This window comes from Aedes aegypti, chromosome 3 (assembly GCF_002204515.2).
Source record: "Aedes aegypti strain LVP_AGWG chromosome 3, AaegL5.0 Primary Assembly, whole genome shotgun sequence".
In the NCBI taxonomy this organism is placed as follows: Eukaryota; Metazoa; Arthropoda; class Insecta; order Diptera; family Culicidae; genus Aedes; species Aedes aegypti.
Genome location: NC_035109.1, coordinates 285,048,093 through 285,064,496, shown reverse-complemented (window position 1 = coordinate 285,064,496; position 16,404 = coordinate 285,048,093). Strand labels below are relative to the sequence as shown.

Below are 16,404 nucleotides of genomic sequence, written 5' to 3'. Positions count from 1 at the left end.
TTCAAATATTACGTAACACAACAAGGGGAGGTAAGGGATATTTTGTAGTGTTTCGGTCCATACAATAAATTGAAATTTTCCATATAAAACCTGTTACTTTAGGGAGGAAGGGGGTTTAAATTGGCAAATTTCTTCGTTACGTAATATTTGAATCATCCCTTAGATATTTACGATAATCATTAATTTATGGAAAATTGACTGTAGTTATAAGCTTGAAATCAATCTGAGATCATATCAACTCACAGTACATTTTCTTTTGCGGATTTGAACACTTTTTTTCTCATACTAACCACCAGATGTCTAAGTTTCAATCAGATAAGCTTATTGGATGAAGTATCCCGCTTTTACGAACGCTAATATCACCAAAAATTAGCCCACTTTTACAAAAAGGGATCTAGTGATCTGACGTTTGACTTGGGTCGCTTTATAGGGACTTATCCACCGGTGCACTAAATTTACTCAGCTTAGCTTAGCTTAGCTTAGACTGACTACACATATCAATGGTTGCTATTCCGTGATTGACCGAAGTCAGTGAAAATGCACAAAGAATCAACTAGAAGTTCGGCTGAGATTGGCCATAATCTTCTTCAGTGTGCATAATTCAGTGCCTCTATTTATACAGGGTCAAAAACGGCGCCGGCCACGTCCTTGCAGTCAGGTGGGATTGGGGGAAGGAATGTTAGTGTGTAACCTTTGCTTTTTGGAGACCGTGTTTGCCTCTGCATCTCCACAAAGGTTACTGGGAGGGATGTTTGTTAATGGGGAGGATCGTTGGGTCATAGGATTCACTTTGATAAGCGATTAGACCATGATAAACAATGATTTGTGAGATATATACATGCTTATACGTAAATATAATATTTTCATTTGATATGAACAATTTCTATGTAGAGGAAAATTATGCCGAAACTTGAGGTGACGAACCATTTAAAGTTTGTTGAACAAATACCTAAATGTAACATTCCTACAGCTGTCAGGACGAAAGCATGTGTTATTATATTTTACTCATTTGAAAAGAAACAAAAAACTCGATTGGTTGGGACATCATAGAACACTCTTATTCTTATGCCGACACTTACAGTGGCGAACCATCCAAAGTTTGTTGAATAAAGTGAACCTTTCGCAAGTCTACACTTGTAGTGTCGAACCATTCAAGGTTTTTTTAATTACAAAAATAAAGGTATATAAGAGGTGTTCTGAAAAAAAAAATGTTAAACATAAATAAATCATGAATCAGAGTTTGTGTCGACACTCACAGTGACGAACCATCCATAGTTTGTTGAAAAATCATATTTACATCCCACCATTGTAACGATTGAATGTGCAGTCATACATATTTTATAGATTAGAAATAGTAGCATGAAACGAGCTCACCAATTGATCCGTTATCCTTGACTGAGCAGCCACAATCCACTTTCGGCTTCACTCGTTTGCTCGGCTATAAAAAAGCACTCAGGAAAAAAAAATAAGCGCGCGACCCAAAAAGAATAAAAAAAACTGTTCGGGCTTTCTTGACGCACTGCCCAGGAGCAAGCGTCAAGGTTGAAGGATCAAACAGAACTAACCGATCGCGGCATGTTTGATCCTGCCCTCGTCGCTCGCCCCGGCAAAAGCAAGTGTCAAGGTCGAAAGATCAAACAGAACTACCCACCGGTGCACTAAATTTACTCAGTCCAAGAATTTTGACACTTGACCAAAACACATGGAAAGCATCTACGTGACCCGTTAAAGTGTCAAAATTCTTTAACCCGTATAGGCCTGAGTGAAAGCAAAAATACTAAAACCCTTAACACTCAACGAATACTTAACGGATTTAAATATATTTTTGTCAGTATACTGGCCCACATATCTAAATTCTAGAAATGGCCGAGAATACTCCTGTATCCGGAGTTATTGCGGTGGGTCACTGGTTCTAGTCGGGTAGAAAAAGGCGATTTTTGGGACATTCTAAATAATCATTATTTATTTCCAATTACATTTATTTTATTTTGCATAAATCATTAAGATCTGATATTCAACATAATAAATTAATAGTTTTGCACCATTAAGAGTGAACCAGATGCGGCCACTCGGGCTTAATGTCTTGAATAACCGGCTTGTTAGGTATTAAACCGGTTCAAATCTCTAAAAGAATAGATTGAACATAACAGTTCACTAAAATGCATTCCCGTATGCTTGACACAGATGTTAAGATACAAGTTGTGCACTTTATCATAAATTTTAGGCATCCCGAGGACCCGAAAATGGTCATTTGTAGGATCAATCAAATGCAGTTGACATAATTATTAAATTAAATTGATTATCAGAATTTTTACGCTGATGCGTTTTTCTTAAAACTTCTTGATATAGTGGTCACATTATAGCCGATTCTAGAAATTATCTGTGACTTGAAATTTGCCTTCCTCCAGGGGCACAGAAGCACAAAACCCTTGTCACCCGACCTGACCCAGATATTCACCGCAATAACTCCAGCCACAGGAACATTCCCAAGATTCTTTGACCACTTTTATAAACTAGAGATGTGTACGAGTATACTGCCAAAACATAATTGAAATCTGTTTAGTATTCGCTGAGCGGTGAGAGTTTTAGTAGTTTTTCTTTCACTCAGACCTATACGGGTTAACCGAGTGAATTTATCACACCGGTGGACAAGTCAATTGACCGGACCAAAGCTAAACGTCAATATGTTGGATCCCTACCAGAATGTGAGCTAACTTTTGGAGGCCATTACCGCTTTTAAAATGCTGGATAGTTCATTAAAAAAAACTGCAAATAAAAAGAATATCACTTTCCGACTTGATTCGATCTCAAATAAAAAGATAAGGACGCCGTCTTCAGCCATTTAGCTGTACGGAATGTAACTTAACTCTAGACAATGGATAAGGATGCTCCAGTGGCACAGTTGAGAAGCATTCCTGACGAAAAGTTTCAATGGCTGAAGCGGAAATCGAACCCACACCCAATGACACGATGCGCTTAAATGCCTAACGACACCAACCGCACGGCCACGAGGCCCACAATATTTTATTTTATTTTATGCTACGGCCAGCGCTTTCTTTTGAGGGCATAAAAGCGATCCACAAATCAGTTAGGCTGCATTGTAAGTAATTTCTTATAGATTACTTTTCCGTGAAACAAAGCACTAACACGTCTTTAATCTTTTCACCGAACGAATTGGTACGCTCTTAAGTTCATTTGGTGCTTAAACTTGATGATTTCATTAAATTTATTTCCATTGGCAGACGAAAATATCAGACTCGCCCTTATTTCATTTCATTCCATTCGTTGTTTTGCACCCGTCAACAACGAAACAAAATTCCGATCTGCCATAGTGAAAAATTGTGCCGGCAGCGGTGGATGGCCCCATTGTTTACGTTGAAAGTAGGTACGTGAAAATTGCGTTATCTGTCACTTCGCGGGGGGGTTGGATGCCACCTCCAGTACAGTCCGAGGTATATTTACGCCACCGATGGAACGGCACACCATTCCAGAATCGAACGAAAATTGTGGTTCCATTTCTAAATCCGCCGGTAAACTGGATCATCACGAGCAAGAGAACGACTGCTACTTGGTTCTCCTAGCAATCATAAGTAGGGAGACCACCGGGGCAAAAGCGGTCATTTGCTACTCTATCCGGATTCCGAGGATTGGAATGGGAATCCTGCTTACGCTGGTCAATGATGTCTGCTTGGATCATCTTTTGTTTTCACTTGCCAGGAAGAAATTACAAATTTGGTAAGTTCCTTGGCTTATGAGTCATTGAATTTATCACTTTTTTGTTTCACCACACTACAATTGGCATCGGTAACGAAATGTTTTTAAATTTGTCGAATAGATAGATCACTTATTATTACAGATTTAAGTAAGATTCCCGAGTATTTCGCGAGATGAATTCGTGCGAAAAAAAACGCGATCGCGAACTACTGCCATATCGGCCATCTTTAACCGCTGACCAAAACAAAGTATGGCAGTGTTGCGAGATGTTTTATTACATTAGTGTTGAGTGCGAAATGACATCGAAGTTGTGTAATATCACTAAAGCAGGTCGGAACGAAAGGGTTGCAGCTGTTTCTGTGTAATATCTATTTAGTTTTGGTGTGATTATTACACAAATTCTATGTGATCGAAAATGGTAACGTTGTTTCTGTGTAATTTCAAGACGATGTAATATAACATGAAATAGATGCCATATTGCGTATGAAATTAGCGGTTACATCGGATTTTCTCTACATCTACATGAATTACATCGATGCGGATTACATTATTTTTTGCTGTGTACAAAAAACTGTGAATTTTTATTCGCTAAACAAGCCAATTGTCGCGACCCCCCTTTCCTGCTGTTACCGAACGTAAATCGACTGGAATTTTGGACATCGTGCACACCGATCTGTGTGGTCCGATGAAGACCGCCACCCCAAGCGGTAACCGATATGTTATGAACATCATCGATGATTATAGTCGGTTTACGGTAACGTACCTCCTCAAGAACAAGTGGGAAGCCGCTGAATCCATCAAGGAGTATGTGCGATGGGTGCAAACTTTGTTCGGCAAGAAGCCGAAAGTTATTCGGTCAGATGGAGGAGGAGAATTTGACAACAAAGAGCTGCGAAATTTCTATCGTGCGGAAGGCATCAAACCACAATTTACCACCCCCTACACGCCACAACAGAATAAAGTGGCCGAGCGCAAAAACAGGTCGCTCACCGAGATGGCTACCTGTATGCTCCTCGACGCTGGACTCGAGAAGCGATTCTGGGGTGAAGCGACGCTTACCGCAACCTACCTTCAAAACCGATTACCGTCAAGATCTGTTCCGAAGACCAGGGCTGGCATCAACTCGCACAATGCGCGCAAAGAGCAGAATTTAACCACTGCACAAAGAGGAGACAGACGCGCGCAAAGTGTAACAACACGAACACAATGAGGGCACGCAGTAGGAAAGAGAGTGTAAGTAATTACGCAAAGAGTAATGCTGACGGAGTGTGTTGGCAAAACATGCTCAAAGTGTACACAATTTGGCTCTTTTTACCTTATAACATGGGTATTTTTAAAACGAGACCAACGAATAGATGTTGGATATCGATGTCCGGTGTCGTTTTGAAATCCAAGATGGCGACTTCCGGTTTGTGAAAATCACTTTGAACCCATGCAATATGGGTATTTTTGGAACGGGACCAACGAGTAGATGACGGAAATCGATGTCTGACGCCATTTTGGAATCCAAGATGGCGACTTCCGGTTTGTGGAAAGCGCTTCAAACCCATGCAATATGGGTATTTTTGGAACGGGGCCGACGAGTAGATGACGGAAATCGATGTCCGGTGTCGTTTTGGAATCCAAGATGGCGACTTCCGGTTTGTGAAAAGCGCTTCAAGCCCCTGCAATATGGGTATTTTTGGAACGGGGCCGACGAGTAGATGACGGAAATCGATGTCTGACGCCATTTTGGAATCCAAGATGGCGACTTCCGGTTTGTGGAAAGCGCTTCAAACCCATGCAATATGGGTATTTTTGGAACGGGGCCGACGAGTAGATGACGGAAATTGATGTCCGGTGTCGTTTTGGAATCCAAGATGGCGACTTTCGGTTTGTGGAAAGCGCTTCACACCCATGTAATATGGGTATTTTTGGAACGGGGCCGACGAGTAGATGACGGAAATCGATGTCCGGTGTCGTTTTGGAATCCAAGATGGTGACTTCCGGTTTGTGAAAAGCGCTTCAAACCCATGCAATATGGGTATAGATGACGGAAATCGATGTCCGGTGTCGTTTTGGAATCCAAGATGGTGACTTCCGGTTTGTGAAAAGCGCTTCAAACCCATGCAATATGGGTATTTTTGGAACGGGGCCGATGAGTAGATGACGGAAATCGATGTCTGACGCCATTTTGGAATCCAAGATTTGTAAAAATCACTTTAAACCGGATTCCGCCATCTTGGATTTTAAAATGGTGGCAGACATTGATTGCCGCCATCTACTCGTCGGTCCCATTCTAAAAATACTCATATTGCATGGGTTTGAAGAAATTTTCGCCAACCGGAAGTCGCTATCTTGGATTCCAAAATGGCGTCGGACAGCGATTTCCGCCATCTACTCCTCGGCCCCGTTCCAAAAATACCCATATTGCATGGGCTCAAAGTGATTTTGACAAACCGGAAGTAGAGACGTTCCGATACTTCCGATATATCGGAATATCGATATTTTACTTTCGATATTCGATATTTTGGTATCGATATTTCCTATTCAATATATCGATGGTATCGATATTTCCTTCTGATATATCGTATACCAAAATTTGGATAACAATTGTAGGGGTTTCTAGAAAACAATTGATTTTTAAATATTTGAAAGCAGTTCACATACCAATTGTTATATGATGTATCATAAAAGAAGATATTCATGCCCATATCGATCAAAATTCCGATAATATTGAGGATTCAAAAAATTGTTTGCAAATTGTAGGAAACTCAACGTCAGGTAACTAAACGATACAGGAAGTTTGCCCCCTTTTAAATATATCAAATGATATTGCGATATATCGATATTTTGATTCAATATATCGGTGGTTCGATACTTCGATTGGATAATCGTATCGAATCAAATATCGATACTTCACAATATTGGAACGTCGCTAACCGGAAGTCGCCATCTTGGATTCCAAAATGGTGTCAGACATCGATTTCCGTCATCTACTCGTCGGCCCCATTCCATAAATACCCATATTGCATGGGTTCAAAGTGATTTTCACAAACCGGAAGTCGCCATCTTGGATTCCAAAACGACACCGGACATCGATTTCCGGCATCTACTCGTCGGCCCCGTTCCAAAAATACCCATATTGAATGGGTTTGAAGGGATTTTTGCAAACCGGAAGTCGCCATATTGGATTCCAAATTGGTGCCAGACATCGATTTCCGTCATCTACTCGTCGGCCCCGTTCCAAAAATACCCATATTGCATGGGTTCAAAGTGATTTTCACAAACCGGAAGTCGCCATCTTGGATTCCAAAATGACATCGGACATCGATTTCCGTTACCTACTCGTCGGTCCCGTTCCAACAATTCTCCCATATATTCCAATAGAAGCTCCTATAGAAGCACTCGGTAGGTACTCAATGAGCCACACAAAGAGTGTGTGTTCACCATTTTCCATCAACACTTTGTGTCGAAGGATGCATTGCAGCGAGAGCAGAAACACAAAGAGGCGTCAGAGAGGTAAGAAGCAGTGAGAAAGTGTAGCTGTCGCACTGCACTCAAATTCATGATCAACACAAAGTGCGCGCTCTTTGTGTTTTTCTGTTTTCACTGAGGAGATGCCAGCCCTGCCGAAGACACCATACGAGCTGTGGTGGGGTCGTAAGCCGCAACTTGGCCACCTGAAAGTGTTTGGAAGCGAGGCTTATGTACACATTCCAGAGGTCAAACGAAGAAAAATGGATGGGAAGGCGCGCAAGCTTACTTTCGTAGGCTATTCTATGGAACATAAGGGTTACCGTTTCGTGGACCCTGCGACGGATCAAGTAACAGTGAGTCGAGATGCCCGGTTCATCGAACTCGGCAACGGATCGAATTCTATGGATTATCCTGCTTCGGCTCCGGATGAAACTGTTCCTGAGAAGAATGAAGAAGACGAGATCAAGCTGCTGCCTTTTGTTGAGAAGAAAGAAGAAAGTGAAGTCGATGAAGTTTCTGGAAGCGACGATTTCGTGGATGCGTCTAATCGTGAAGTGGTTCCTGAGCCAAGCCGTCGATCGGATCGGCTGAATCGTGGAGCAATCCCCAAGCGTTACGATGATTTTGTTCTGGATTATTCAGTTGGAATAGCGGCATGTGCAGTGGAAGAACCATCAAATTTCCGGGAAGCAATGCAGAAGCCGGAATGGAAGAGCGCAATGGAGGACGAGCTTGCTTCGCATCAACGCCTAAGGACCTGGGAGCTAGTTCCACCACCCAAGGGATGTAAAGCTGTGGGATCAAGGTGGATGTTCAAGGTCAAGCGTAACGAGCGGAATGAAGTTGTCAAGTTGAAAGCCCGAATCGTTGCTCAGGGGTACAGCCAGCAACAAGGAGTCGACTATGATCAGGTGTTCGCACCGGTTACACGCCAAGCTACTTTGAGAACGTTTCTCGCGGTGGCTTCAAAGCACAACATGGTAGTACGACACCTTGACGTGAAGACCGCGTATTTATACGGATCTTTGGATGAGGAGATCATGATGCGACAGCCCCCTGGATTCGCAGTACCTGGCAAGGAGGAGTATGTCTGTAGACTCAAGAGCAGTATCTACGGATTGCGGCAGTCAGCACGCTGCTGGCACCGGAGACTCAACGAAGTGTTAGCGAAACTGGAATTCAAGCCCTCAGCAGCCGATCCATGCTTGTACATCCGAAGCGTGGGTGAAGGGAAAGTCTTTCTACTTGTTTATGTCGATGACATGCTGATTGGGTCAATGAATGAGCGAGAAGTGCAACAACTATTCGATTCTCTGAAGGAGGAGTTCGAGCTCACGTCACTCGGTGAAGTTCGACACTTCCTTGGAATGGAGATACAGCGAGAAGGTGGAGTGTATAGCATTCGACTACAGAAGTACATCGAGAAGCTTATCGCAAACTTTGGGATGGAGCAGGCCAAGAAGGCGAAGTCACCCATGGATCCTGGGTTCCTGAAGCTGGTTGAACCTGGAGAAGCGCTTGAGGATGCAACGAAATACCGAAGCCTTGTAGGTGGATTAATTTATCTTGGTGTGAATGCTCGACCGGACATAGCGGCATCTACAGCGATCCTTGGCCGTAAGTTCAGCGCTCCAAGCGAAGCTGACTGGACAGCGGCGAAACGCATATTGCAATATTTGAACGCAACGGCAGATTACAGTCTACGACTAGGAGGAGAACCGAATCAAGCGCTGATTGGATATTCAGATTCTGATTGGGCCGGAGACGTTGGAAGTCGAAAGTCGACATCTGGCGCAGTGTTCATGTTTGGTGAAGGAGTAGTATCATGGTCCAGTCGACGTCAATCATCAGTCACGCTCTCGTCAATGGAGGCGGAGTACGTGGCGCTCAGCGAAGCCTGCCAGGAGGTCGTATGGTTGAGGCAGCTGCTACGTGATTTTGGTGAAGAACAGAAGATCGCTACAATGATTAACGAGGACAACCAAGGTTGCCTCGCATTTGTGAAGACGGAGCGTTCTAGCCGGCGCTCAAAACATATAGACACTAGGGAGAATTTCGTGAAAAACTTGTGTGAAAAGCAAGAGATCAGACTGGTTTATTGCTCTACTGATCAAATGATTGCGGACGTCATGACAAAGCCCCTAGGGCCGAAGAAACATCAAATGTTTTGTGAACTATTGGGACTCAGTAGTGCAAGTGAACCGGTAGTCCATCGAGGAGGAGTGTGGAGAGAAACAATGCACACCTTACCAAATCAATATACTTTGGTTGCCACACTCGTCCGAACCCTGTGTGTGCTGCCGATCCCTCGCGCAGTGCAATCGACCGAAGCTGATCGAACAGCGTCATTCAAACCGCCATCGTAGTGCGACCGACACGTGCGTTTCCTTAATCTTTATATTTCTCTGGTTAAATAAAAGTTCACGTTAAAGTAATCGCGAGTGCCTTAATTTACTTTTTCTCCCGAATCCATTCGCTGACTTTTCCGCTGCGTAGCCGTGACTATCCGTCAAGAACACCATCGCTATCCAACATTGGGGAAAGCTTGTATATACAGCTCGTCTTCTTCACTGTTTCTAACTTGTCTCCTGGTCTCTTTCCAAGATTTTTCACTAGAATATTCATTTCGTCGGGGAAACTTTCGTATTGCGCTTGTTTCCATAGTATAACTTCGGCCTTACGAAACTCTTCTTTTTCTAGAGGACGTTGAGTTGTCGGTAGCTGTGCGAGTATCAGGCGTTGTTGATTCCTCGTAGCTGGTATTGTCACTAATTGCTGGACTGTTGCTTTACGTTTACAATTATCGATGAATCTGATCACGTAAGCTGTTACTCTCAGAACTTTTGTCCAACGAGAACATCGATCGACATCGATGACAACATGAAAGGATACGAAACCCCTGGCTTCTTCGTTTGTTTGCTCTATTGGCGTATTTAGGGTAGGCCATTCGTCTTCTGATTCATAAAGGAACGATGGACCTCTGAACCACTCCCCGTCACTGTTAAGTGCTCCTCGTTGAAAATTTGTTAGAACGTCTGCCAGGTTTTGCTTGGTTGGTACCTGTAGTGTCCGGAAGGAGGAACCGGCACATTCAAAACTAATGGCTCAATCAGCCGAATTGCAACAGGAGCAATTCCATCGCAACTTCATCGCTCGAAACACTTTACAAGACTGACGTGTCATTCGCCTTTTCCCGTTTGCTTAGGTTTTCATTGTTACTGGAACTATATGCCCTCCTGCTTATTTGATATCTTCTATAGTACCCCTCTCAATCCCTACATTCTCCTCCTTATCTACTCTTATAATTGTAAGATAGCTTCATCTATTATCTTTTATTCATTTCATGTTGTCCTTGAGTTCTTTCATATTAAAGATAACATACATATATTCCAAAAAATGAGATAACATTTTGTATCTACAACTTCATTATCATCATTCTTCATTCCTCATTCCTCACTCTTCATTCCTCATTTATCATTCCTAATTCTCCATTTCTTACTCATCACTCCTTACTCCCCATTCCTCACTCCTCATTACTCATTCCTTACCCATCATTCTTTATTGCTCACTCCTCACTCCTTACACCTCATTCGTTATCCCTCATCCCTCACTTCTCACTCTTCACATCTGAGTCCTAATTCTTCATTCCCCACTCCTCTTTCACTATTCCTTACAAATCATCCATCATTCCTCATCTCTTCCTCTTCACTTCGCACTTCTGATTTCTAATTCCTCACACATGCATTCTCATTCCTCACTCCTCATTCTTCACTTCTCACTCCTCACTCTTCACTCCTCATTCCTCACTCCTCATAACTCATTCCTTACCCATCATTTCTTATTGCTAACTTCTCACTCCTTACACCTCATTCGTTATTCATCATTCCTCACTTCTCACTCTTCACATATGATTCCTAGTTCTTCATTCCTCACACCACATTTCTCACTCCTTATTCCTCATTCCTTAAACCTCATTTTTCACTCGTCACTCCTTCTTCCTCACTTCTCACTTTTCACACCTCACCCATCATTCTTCACCCATCATTCCTTACTCCTCATTTCTCACATCTCACTCTTCTAACCTCATTCCGCAATCCTCATTCCAAATTCCTCAATCCTCACTTCTCATTCCTCATTCTTCATCTCTCATTTCTCAATCCTCATTTCTTACTCCTCATACTTCATATCTCATTCTTCATTCCTTATTTCTTACTTCTCATTCCTCATACTACACTTCTTATTGTTCACTTCTTACTCCTCATTCCTCATGTCTCATTCCTTACTTCTTACCCCTAATTTCTCACTCCTCATTCCTCATTTCTCATTCCTCATCTCTCTCATTCCATATCTCCTCATTATGTACTCTTCATTCCTCAATCCTCACTCCTCATTTCTCATTCCTCACTCCTCATTTTTCAATCCTCATTTCTCATTCCTCATTTCTCACTCTTCATATCTGAGTCCTAATTCTTCATTCCTTACTCATCTTTCATTATTAATCACAAATCATTCATTCCTTCCTCTTCACTTCGCATATCTGATTCCTCATTCCTCACACTTCACTTCTGATTCCTCACTCCTCATCCCTCAATCCTCATTCTTTACTTCTCATATCTCACTCCTCATCCCTCAATCCTCATTCCTCGTTCCTAATTCCTCACTCCTCATAACTCATTCCTTACCCATCATTCCTTATTGCTAACTTCACACTTCTTACATCTCATACGTTATCCCACATTCCTCACTTCTCACTTTTCACATCTGAGTCCTAATTCTTCATTCCTCACTCCTCTTTCATTACTCCTTACAAATCATTCATCATTCCTCATCCCTTCCTCTTCACTTCGCACTTCAGATTCCTCATTCCTCACACTTCACTTCTCATTCCTCACTCCTCATCCCTCAATCCTCATTCTTCACTCCTCACTCCACATTCCTCACTCCTCATTCCTCGTTCCTAATTCCTCACTCCTCATAACTCATTCCTTACCCATCATTCCTTATTGCTAACTTCTCACTCCTTACACCTCATTCGTTATCCCTCATTCCTCACATTTCACTCTTCCTCATTCCTTAAACCTCACTTTTCACTCGTCACTCCTTATTCCTCATTCCTCACCCCCAACTCTTCATACCTCACTCCTCGTTCCTCACTCCTCACGCCTCATTTGTTATTCTTTATTCCTCACTCATCACTGTCCACACCTCACTTCTCCTTCTTCATTACTCACACCTCATTTCTCATTCCTCACTTCTCATGCTTTACTACTCACTCCTCGGTCTTCATTCCTCCTCATTCTTCGTTTCTCATTCTTCACACTCACTCCTCAATCCTCATTCTTCACTGCTTAATCCTCATTCCTCACTCTTCACAATTCACTCCTCATGCTTTACAACTCATTCTTCACTCCGCATTCAGCATTTCTCATTCCTCACTTTTCATTCCTAACTTCTCACTCTCATTCCTTATTCATCACTCCTCAATCCTTGTTCTTCACCCTCGGCTTATTTCTCACTCTTCACAACTCACTTCTCATTCCTTATTCCTCATTTCTAATTCCTTATTCCTCATTCTTCATGCCTCAAGTTTTTACTCTTTATTGCTCATTCCTCACTCTTTATTCCTAACTCCTCATTCCTCTCGGAGAGTTGCTTTACCTCTGGGGAATTACTTTACCCTCTCGGGGGAATTACTTTACCCTCTCGGTGGAATTGCTTTACCCTCTTGGGGGAATTGATTTACCCTCTCGGGGGAATTACTTTACCCTCTCGGGGGAATTGATTTACCCTCTCGGGGGAATTACTTTACCCTCTCGGGGGAATTGCTTTACCCTCTCGGGGGAATTACTTTACCCTCTCGGGGGAATTGATTTACCCTCTCGGGGGAATTACTTTACCCTCTCGGGGGAATTACTTTACCCTCTCGGGGGAATTGCTTTACCCTCTCGGGGGAATTGATTTACCCTCTCGGGGGAATTACTTTACCCTCTCGGGGGAATTGATTTACCCTCTCGGGGGAATTACTTTACCCTCTCGGGGGAATTACTTTACCCTCTCAGGGGAATTGATTTACCCTTTCAGGTGAGTTTATGCATTGCCTTGATGTATTTGACCTTATAACAAATTATGAAGCATAACAAAATAAAGTCGGGCTCATTTGAAGGATTCGCGCAATATCATTTTCCAATTGTGTTCCAACTTAATTATTTACATTACACTGAATAATACTGGCCATTCATAAATATAAAATAACATTATTTCTTATCCAACATTTAAATTTATCCAGCTTTTTACGAGCGTTAATGGCCGCCACAATCAGGCTCGCTTTCTGGTAGGGATAAAACGATCTGACATTTGGGTTGGGTCGTTTGACAGCTAATCGATAAGTTTTTGATCGATCTTATCGATTTGCTATCAAACGACCCAAGCCAAATGTCAGATCGCCTAGTCCCTACCAGAAAGCGAGTTTCTTTGTGGCGGCCATTAGCGCTCGTAAAAAGCTGGATTACAAGCAACAAGAAAAACAAATCTTAAAAACACATGAATCGCGACCTCTGAATTCCATCAAAGCAATCCAGCATAAAATCAACAAAAAAATTTACCACGAAAATATGACGTCACTATTGCGCTTATTCTGCTTGCAATACCAACACAAATGATTCCAATATCAACCTCTATCGTCTTGGTTTACATCAACGGCAATGCCAAACAAAACTGAAAACATTCAAAGTTTTTACCACTTTTGTACTTCCGTTTCAGGCCGAGACTTAGAATGTTTGAGAGCGCACAATATACTTACCAACTGTGCCATTGTAGTGTCCGGAAGGAGGAACCGGCACATTCAAAACTAATGGCTCAATCAGCCGAATTGCAACAGGAGCAATTCCATCGCAACTTCATCGCTCGAAACACTTTACAAGACTGACGTGTCATTCGCCTTTTCCCGTTTGCTTACACGCTTAGTTCAGTTTACCCAAAAATTGGTAGTTGATTCACCCAAATTTGGGTTTCCGTTGCATTACCTATAATATGAGTAAATTATACTTATAAAATTTGGTAAAATTCACTCATATTATGAGTAAAGTGAATTTACTCATATGTGAGTAGTCACAATCTACCCATATTTGGATGAAAAAAAAAACATTAGCTTCATCATCATCAACGAAATTTTCGTGAAGGAACTAAGAGTGGTTGCCTGATAAAGGTAAATTGCAATTAAAATAATTATTCATAACTATTTCTAGCTGATTTGTTTTACAGCATTCATTCCGCTACTTAGGAATCTGCGCCAAGGGGAACTAGCGATGAATTTTCATCCGAGCTGTTCCCATTTCACTCGTTTCCGGAAGATTGGATTGAAAACGTGCGTTTTGGTACTCTGGTTGGCAGGTTCCCGGTTAACATTTCTGGATCCACTAGGGCGGAGGTTTACTACCGCAATCCGTTATCCATCGTGGAAAACTCGGCTCCAAATTAATGCAATGTGGAATATGTCTTTGATATTCATTGGCATTTCAGTGGCACGAATCTTCAATCTATCATATTGATTAAAGTTGTAGATTCAATATTGATTCATTAAATAAATGAGATATGTACCTTCTATTTCTAGTGAATTGTATTCATTTATTATAATCTACAAAACTATATTAAAAAAATATTCGAGCTCTGAAAAGGTGAAAATCTCGGATTTCCAAATAGAATTAAATTACCCATTTTTGGGTACAGTGGCTTTACCAATTTATGAGTAAAGTCCATTTCTAGCGTAACATTTGAAAAGGGCCTATCTGCAAAACGTAAACATTGAGAAATTCTCAATTGAAGATTCCGTACCATATTTAAAATTCCTATTTTAAACCCATTCGCATTTTTACTAGTTTCATACCTGTGTTCGACACCCATTAAAGTCTGTTGCGTGGCCCATTATGTTTCTAATCTCAAATAACACAACAACTCGTAAAAATTGTTGAATTCAAACATCATCGGCAGATAGGCCCTATTATGAATCTTCAAACCAGTTAGGCCCTTTCAGTTAGGCCCTTTGATTGAACATGGTTTCAGTTAGGCCCTTTAATAATTTGCTAATTTTATTGATTTTTGAATTGGTTTGCATAAATCTTGAACAAAATTTAGCGATTATGTGAATAAACACTATATAATAGCTAAATATTGGAAATTTTCGGTTGAAGATTCAGTACCATATTGATTATTCCTATTTCAAACCCATTCGATTTTTACTAGTTTCATACTTGGGGAAGATCCAAAAATGACGTCCATCGTTTTTCGGGATTTCTAGAACCCTTCTACCACCTCTGTCACGCTTTTTCTAATACCCAATCCATGCACTGTCACATTTTCGTACATCCCCCCATTGGGGGAGGCCCCAATTGATGGACGTCATTTTCGGATAACCCCTTGTGTTCGACACTTATAATGGTCTATTACGTGGCTCACAACGATTTGAATTTGAAATAGCACAACAACTTGTAAAAATAGTTCAATTCAAACATCATCCGCAGATAGGCCCCTTAACGAATTTTCAAACCAGTTAGGCCCTTTTTGAATTTGCTAATTTTATTGATTATTGAAGTGATTTGCATAATTCTTCGACAACATTTGATGATTATGTGAGGAAACAACACAATATCATACAAGCTAAATATTGGAAACTATTCTATACAAAATCAGCAACATATTGATTATTGATTTTTTAAACCCATTAACTTTTTTTACTAGTTTTATACTTGTGTTAGACACTCATTATGGTTTATTACGTGGCTCACAACGATTTGAATTTGAAATAGCACAACAACTTGTAAAAATAGTTCAATTCAAACATCATCCGCAGATAGGCCCCTTAACGAATTTTCAAACCAGTTAGGCCCTTTTTGAATTTGCTAATTTTATTGATTATTGAAGTGATTTGCATAATTCTTCGACAACATTTGATGATTATGTGAGGAAACAACACAATATCATACAAGCTAAATATTGGAAACTATTCTATACAAAATCAGCAACATATTGATTATTGATTTTTTAAACCCATTAACTTTTTTACTAGTTTTATACTTGTGTTAGACACTCATTATGGTTTATTACGTGGCTCACAACGATTTGAATTTGAAATAGCACAACAACTTGTAAAAATAGTTCAATTCAAACATCATCCGCAGATAGGCCCCTTAACGAATTTTCAAACCAGTTAGGCCCTTTTTTGAATTTGCTAATTTT

The 16,404-nt window shown here is 41.2% G+C and overlaps 1 long non-coding RNA gene across 1 annotated transcript; it reads right to left on the bottom strand.

Annotated features, from left to right (window-relative positions):
- Positions 1–13,817: 13,817 nt before the first annotated feature.
- Positions 13,818–14,185, bottom strand: LOC110678749. Its single transcript, XR_002501905.1, has 2 exons — positions 13,973–14,185; positions 13,818–13,887 (listed from the first exon to the last, which is right to left on the bottom strand). It is a non-coding gene; the product is annotated as an uncharacterized LOC110678749 (long non-coding RNA).
- Positions 14,186–16,404: the final 2,219 nt, after the last annotated feature.